Here is a 7,500-nt window from a genome sequence, read left to right as displayed (position 1 = left end):
ACAATGCTACTCCATTCCTCCCAGAGGAAATCGTAAGAAATCCATTAACATTGCCAAAATTACTTTCCGTAGACATGACCTTCCCTTTAATGTTTACATAGGTGGGGAATCCCTACCTGTCCGACCATATCAACCTCCTCCTCGTCAGTGCCAAAATTGTTGGCGTTTAGGACACCCAGCCAAACACTGTCATTCCACAGCCAGATGCCCGCTATGTGCCCAACCTGGCCATACTCGATCAAACTGCTCTGCACAATCGCGCACATGTGCAAACTGTGGCGGCCCCCATAATGTATTTTATAAAGGCTGCCCCACCTACAAATTTGAGTCTGAGGTAGCAACCTTCAGATTCAGACTTGGACTCACTCTACGTGAAGCCAGGCAGGAGGCTCGTCGACAAGGTTTTTCTCTTACCCCTTACTCTAGTAATGTCGCTCACTCTGCCACTCCCCCTACCCCCCTAGCTCCTAGACCCTCTCCTAAACCTAACCCCCCTCCATCTAACTTCCCCTCTTCTACCTCCTACCTTCCCCAGTCAAATTATTTTGCCATCCTAAATCCAGACACTCCAATCTCTACCCAGTCAAATTCTTTTGCCATTCTAAATCCAGACACTCCAATCTCTACTACAGCCCCAACACCTTCCCCTCTCCCTCCCTGCTCTACCCGCAGCAGACAGAATAAACGTTCCACCCCCTCTTCCCCTACCCCACAATCACATCCACCTTCCTTTGCCCCTATTCTTCAGACACCAGACTTCTCTCCCCCCCCTCACAAGAAAACCTTTATCTCACAAAACTCCCCAACCATCTCCACTACAGAAACTCTTGAAGATATCCAGAACTACATAATCGAGTCCCAAACTAATACTCATCCACCTTCAAATTCTACAACTCCCGCTCCCCCCACACTCAAAGTGACTGCCGATATCCATCCTCCTCCTACTCATATTCTCCCTACACCCAATCCTCCTACCCCATCCCAACAAAACCCATTCCCCCCGACTCCAACCCCACCTATATTAACCCTCCCACCATCCCCTCTATCCCTTCCACTCCCTCCTGGATACACACGTGAATCCCTCATGTCACAAGTACCCTCTTCCCCAGACCCTCTACCTCCCGACACCCCTCCTGATACAACACTACCTCCCCAACCTCATTCTTTATCCCACCCTCTAGCACCTTCCCCTTCAAATTCTCCAACACGCACTGCAATATTTGCCAGTAAATCAACGAAAGTATAACTATCCTTCATTGGAACATTCGCGGTTTCCGAATGTTCCTCTTTCAGTCCCACATATTCTATTGTCATGCCCACGTCCTCCCTACATAGACATCCCAACTTATCAGACATCCTTACAGAATCTCACACTTTCTGCGTTGACAACCTGTTTTCCTTCCTCAAACGCATATATATCCTTCACTTGATCTAACCCTTTACATTACCTCATCCGACCCTAACCCATTCACTCACCAATTCCTTAACCTAGCTTTAACAACTAATCACTGACCCAACCACCCTTCACTAACATTAACTATAGTGCTACATGACCTTAGATGTCTAGCACATTTATTTTGCTTTTAACCATTAACCATTCCGAGGGGATAGACATCTGATGAGCAAAGGAAGTGAGGTGTAGAAGAGGATGCAGTGGAAGATAGGGTGGAATGTTTGTATTGTCTGGTGCGATTGGTGGAGCAAGGAGGAAGAGTAGGTACTAGGGAAGTAGAGTTTGGAGTGAAACTTCAGAACAACAAAAGAATTTGACTGGAGGAGAGAGGGACCATTAAGAAGTATAAGGAAGAGATATTGGGGGAGATGTAGCAATATCTTGGGGCAGAAGGGGGAGGGGTAGAGCATTAGAGTAGGGAGCAGGAGAAAAACCTTGTCGATGTGCTTCCTGTTTGGCTTTCCATAAAGTGAGGCCAAGTTTGAATCTAAAAACTATACCTCAAATTCAAACTTGTAGACAGGACAGCTCCTATAAAATACATTATAGGAGCCCCCATAATTGGCGCACAAGCAAAAACGACCCCCTTCCCAATCACCTCCCTGGTGTTGCCGTTGGGATTGGGGCTTAGGAGATGGAGATTGGGACCCATTGTTGGGGATCACTCTTGCCTTGGGCCTCAGCCCTCGACTTGACTAATTTTGCACGGTCTTTTACCCTTCCCCTTTTCATTTCTTTCTCTTCTCCAACCCACTATCCACTGCCTAAGGTGTGAAAACCAAGTTGAAAGGCTGACTTTGTGCTAGTCATTCCCCAGTTATTTATTTATTTAGTTATTTAGCCCTTGCCCTTCAAAAGGACCCTGAGGGGTGGATTATTTCTCTCCCCAACATAACCTAGGCGTAAAAACAGCCAGTAATGAAGACTGTACCATAATAGGGACATTTGAAGCTTACCCCCTTATCAAGTAGCCCCACTGATTTCTGTTTTCCCGCTTCTCCGATCTCGGGCTTTCCTTTGACACGACTCTGAACACTGCTACTACTACCCCTTCCTCAGTGCCTACTATCACATCAGTCCATATCATCCATCCAGGTCAATACTCAATCTCTAGGAAACATTCCTTCTCTCCCAACGTCCTCTAATTCATCTCCACCCCCACAACTTTCTTTAATAAACCCCATCCTCCCTTAATATTACTCTGCAACCTTATTATCCGCCTCTCCGCAGTACTACCGCTCTCAACACTACTCCCTCTTCCACACGTCCCCGTCCTTCTTCTCCCTTATTCTTTTTTGCCCATCCAAATACCCCCAGAAACAAGTAGGTAAAGTTTCCATCCGCACCTGCCCCGTTGTCATTTACATCCGAATCCCAAGCCATACCATTACTGACTTCCCTGGCAAACCCATTCCTGCCCAACCTCATCCCTTCTTCAATACTTGCACCAGAACTGTCTCCATCTCCCCGACAAACTGCCCTGTCTACGACAAGGATTGGTCTGATTGTGGAGAAGACTTACTCGCCTGCCTCGCGGTCATGATGCGGTATCGGTACAATGCTACACCATCCGCCCCGAGAGGCCGTCGTAAGCCCCCCACCAATATTGCCAAAATTACATTCCGTAGACTCCCCCCTGTTATGTTTACATTGGCGAAGAGCCCCTCCCTTTCCAATCATATCAACCTCACCTACAGTGTCAGAGTTGTTGGTCATCCTGCCAAACACTGCCGTTCCACATCCCACTGCCATATATGTGCCCAATCTGATCATAATCGATCAAACTGTTCTGGACATTCACGCACATATGGTAGCTGTAGTGGCTACCATAATGCATTTTATAGGGGATGCCCTATCATCTCTCCCACCCACTCAAGGTCCCCCCCAATCCATTGTCCGTTATTGTTGTGGGGGGGGGGGGTGCTTCGAAGGCAGAGACTGGAACCTAATGCTGGGGAACTCCCCTCCCTTGGGACTCAGCCCTCGACTCGACTATTTTTTTTCCCTCCTGCTTTTTCGTTTCCATCCCTTCCCCAACCCCTTTTACTATCCACTTCCTAAGGTATGAGGGCCATGTTGAAAGGATAAAAGGCTGACTATCTGCCAGTCCTGAACGGTCTGAGGGAGCCATGGGCACGGTATTCCCCAATTTTAGTTGCCTAGCCCTTACCCCTCAAGGGGACCCTGGGGGGTATACTGTTTCTCTCCCCAACATACTCCAGGCTTACCATTATTAGGGGCAATGAGGCTTGCCCCTTCATCAAATAGCCCCACCAATACAAACTCTCCCGATTCCCTGACCCCAGGCTCTCCTTTGACTACGGCTTCGAAAACTACAACTACTACCCCCTCCTCAATGCCTACGATTACATTATCCACCCAAATCAACACTTAACCCTCAGGAGACATTTCTAATCCCCCAACATTTTCAACTTCATCCCCTCTACCGCCACAGCCTTCTCCATCAACCTTTTTCATGCATTGACCTCTCTCGTAGACTCCCCTTCTCTTAATTTAGATTTCCATTGGTCAATTCTAGACCACTTTTCCTATAGTGACCACTTTCCAGTCCTCCTTTCTCCTACTTCATATGTACCACTTCTTAACTCCCCACGCTGGTGTTTTGATAGAGCCGACTGGCGTACTTTCACTTCAGTCTGCCATTCCTACTCCTCCATCTTCCTTCGCGTCCATTTCAGATATGATACAATGTTTCACAACTACAGTCGTAAGAGCTGCCTACAGCTATTCCTTGAACCTCAAGACCCTATACCTCCAAATGTGTTCCATGGTAGAATTCCGATTGCACTAAAGCGCTTCGCTTAAAACGTGCAGCCTGGAACAGTTACCGCTACAAACGAGGCACCCCTAATCAACTATCTCCTTTTAAAGAGCATCCGCCTGTCTTCGTCGTGCAATCCGGAACCGTAAAACAAATAGTTGGCAAAATTGTTTCCTCAATAACATCTACATCTATATCAACTGTTTGGCGCCGGATCCATAAACTATCGGGTAAACATCCCCCAATCCAGCCCCCGTCCTCCATATTCGAGATACTCTCATCTCTGATCCTGTCCAAGTCGCTAATGAACTGGGTGACTATTTCAGCCAGGTCCCCTTTCACCTTTCTCCACACTTCTCTTCTATTAAGACCATCAGGGAACGCACCCTCATTATCTTCACCCTATCCTCCGTTGAGTCCAATACTGCTCCTTTTTCTTCCTCTGAACCCAATGCTGCCTTACAGTCGTGCCGCAACACTCATGAAGGCCCTGACGGTACAACACCCATCTTCCTTCTTATTAACAATTTTCAACCTCATAGGGACGTCAGGAATTTTTTTGGCGAGATGCTCTTATCCTCCCCCTTCCTGAAGAGAACCGTCCCTGAGAAAATGCCGATTTTCACTTTTTTGTTGAAAAATAGAAAATGGTCTTACAGATTTTAATGAAATTTGGTAGGATGAAAGAGTACTTTATTACGCATCTTTATACTGAATTTTATTTAATTAGACCGAAGGGAATTGTAGGCGCAACGAAACATCGTTGTTAGGTTAAGTCTAGCCTTCTCACGTCCCAGAGTTATCACTTAATTTTTTACATTACTTTTGCTGAGAAAACCTCTAGGTCATATAAACAAAACAACGTATTCCAATTTGGAAATTCATGAATTCGTTTCAAAATTATCGCATGTTACATAACTGCAAAAAGAGAGAAAAAAAAGGTAAAAAATTCGCAAAAAATATATTTGGAATTTAAAATAAACGATGCGTAGGTGTATGCGCATACTGACGTTCTTTTTAGGGGAAAAAGCATTTTGAGATCGGACAAAAACTGTAAGCCGTGAGAAGTCTGAAATATAAAAAAAACCTTTACGAGTAATCGACCTTCAAACTTTTTTGATAATTAATTTTCCATATTTTTTCCGCTTGCTAACTGGCTACTTTTTATATTGCTCTATATCTTGTTCTTTATTTCATTCAGATCGGATCAATAGATATTGCACAGCATCACAAAATACAATATAATATAGCACTGAAGTCAGTCTGCGCCGTAACTATGCGGTCAACGTGACCATAAAATAACGTTGTAATATCACGTCCACGCACTTCTAAACTCGTATTTCTGCCGTAAGGAGTCCTCTATACCTCATATTACCCTTCACCTCGGTTGTCCCATTTTCTTCCCCCCCCCCCCCCCCCCTCGACCGAAAATGGGACGTAAGGAAGATAAGGGGTGTGGGGTAAATATAAATATGCTCTTACGTAATCGCCCATAACCAAACAGGGTGTACAACGAGAGGAAGGGAGAGTAAGAAGAAAGCTAATACTAAAACATGGATACTACTACTCATGGTTCCTGGTCCCCTTTCAACTGAGATGAGGAAAAATCCTCAACTCAGTTGAAATATCCCTTCGGAGAGTATTATGGGCTACCAACTCACTCCTTGTAGCCAAGGGAGGCAGACACGGCACACTGGCACACCCGCGCACACTCTAACACTCGCGTGCGTACTCATTCACTCTCGCGCACACTCATACACTCGCCCGCGTACTCATATACTTGCACGCACACTCATGCACTTGAGCGCACACTCATGCACTCGCGCGCACACTCATATACTCGCATGCGCACTCTAACACTCAAGCGCACACTCATATACTCGCGCGTACACCCTATCACTCGGGCGCTCACTCATACACTCGGGCGCACACTCATTCACTCGCGCGCACGATACTTTTCCCCTCCTGTGATCCATTTCAATAGGTAATGTCAAAATACAACTTGACGTTGGTGCGGCACTAAGTACATAAAGGTGAAATTCGCTGATCAGCGAAATAGTTGTCCGGGGTTAAACCCTCGTTTGACCACCTAATTTTTCTTCGCGGGAGTTCATATCCACGTGGGTAATTCTACAGTAGTATACGAATCTGAAACAGGGCATAACTCATTTTACTCATCTGACCCCTCTGCAATGATTACGACTGATGGGTGAATAAAATATCGGCAGAGTTCTTCGGGTTTATTCTAGGTCAGAGCTGCGGGAGCTGGAGGTGTTGACCGAGCCGATGCTGAGGGCAGAGTGACTTCGGCTCTATGAGTTTTTGAGGGTTCACAAAATATTCGCTAAACATAAGAATATGACAACATTGATTTTTGGTGGGAAATGTCAGTACATACTCTGTTTTATAGCAGTGTAAGGGTCCTGTGGTCAATAGGCTCTCAGGACCTCTAGGTCCAAAGTTTTTGCGTGGGTTCTTCTTCGTAAAGAGATATTTGACGCCCCACACAAAGCACGGCCTTGGCCCGGTGTGATAACTTTGGGTGTTATTACACACAACTTGCTTTGAGGCTAGTATTTTTAATTGTAGGCCAGAGTGCTTACAATTAATAATACGAAGCACTGTGGTAATTTGCAGAATTACTGCAAGGTACCGTCCGAACTCATAATGGTTAAACTCCCGTTCGGCAAGGTTTTAACCCCGACCGGCCCTAACATATAAAGACTGCTAATTGCCCAATGTGTCTTCCATTTCGATACCACAATCCGCCCTTTCACCCTCCTGTCTATTAGCGTCTGCTAGACTTCCCTCCCTCACCTTCACCATCACCCTCGCGCTATCATGGATCACGTAATCAAATTAACATATTCTGGGGAACCTATCTCCTGTGAGGTGGATCTCCAGAAAATCTTTTCGATCACAAAGGGTGCCGTGACACATTGTTTACAATGTTCACAATGGCTACAAGGTTGATGTTGCCAAGCCTGAACAGCTGACCCCTTCCTCTCCTCAACTGGCCAAAGGAAACTCTCGGAACAAGGCTTCAAACCCCTACCTTCCCCTGAGACAAAGGCTAAATGCACGGTCATGGCTAAACAAATCGACAAGTCAATCCTGCCACGATCGTGCGAGTCTATCCAGGCGGAAGTCTCGGCCTAAAACGAAGTCACTGTCGTCGATGTTTATAAACCCCCTGAGTCTCGCATCGTAAAGATCCGTTGCTCTGCGCCTGAGGAGGCACAGAAGCTCCTAACTCGTGGGATTG

Source organism: Penaeus chinensis, chromosome 5, assembly GCF_019202785.1.
Source record: "Penaeus chinensis breed Huanghai No. 1 chromosome 5, ASM1920278v2, whole genome shotgun sequence".
In the NCBI taxonomy this organism is placed as follows: domain Eukaryota; kingdom Metazoa; phylum Arthropoda; class Malacostraca; order Decapoda; family Penaeidae; genus Penaeus; species Penaeus chinensis.
The sequence above is the reverse complement of the archived record's forward strand: the minus strand, read 5'-3'. Positions refer to the sequence as shown.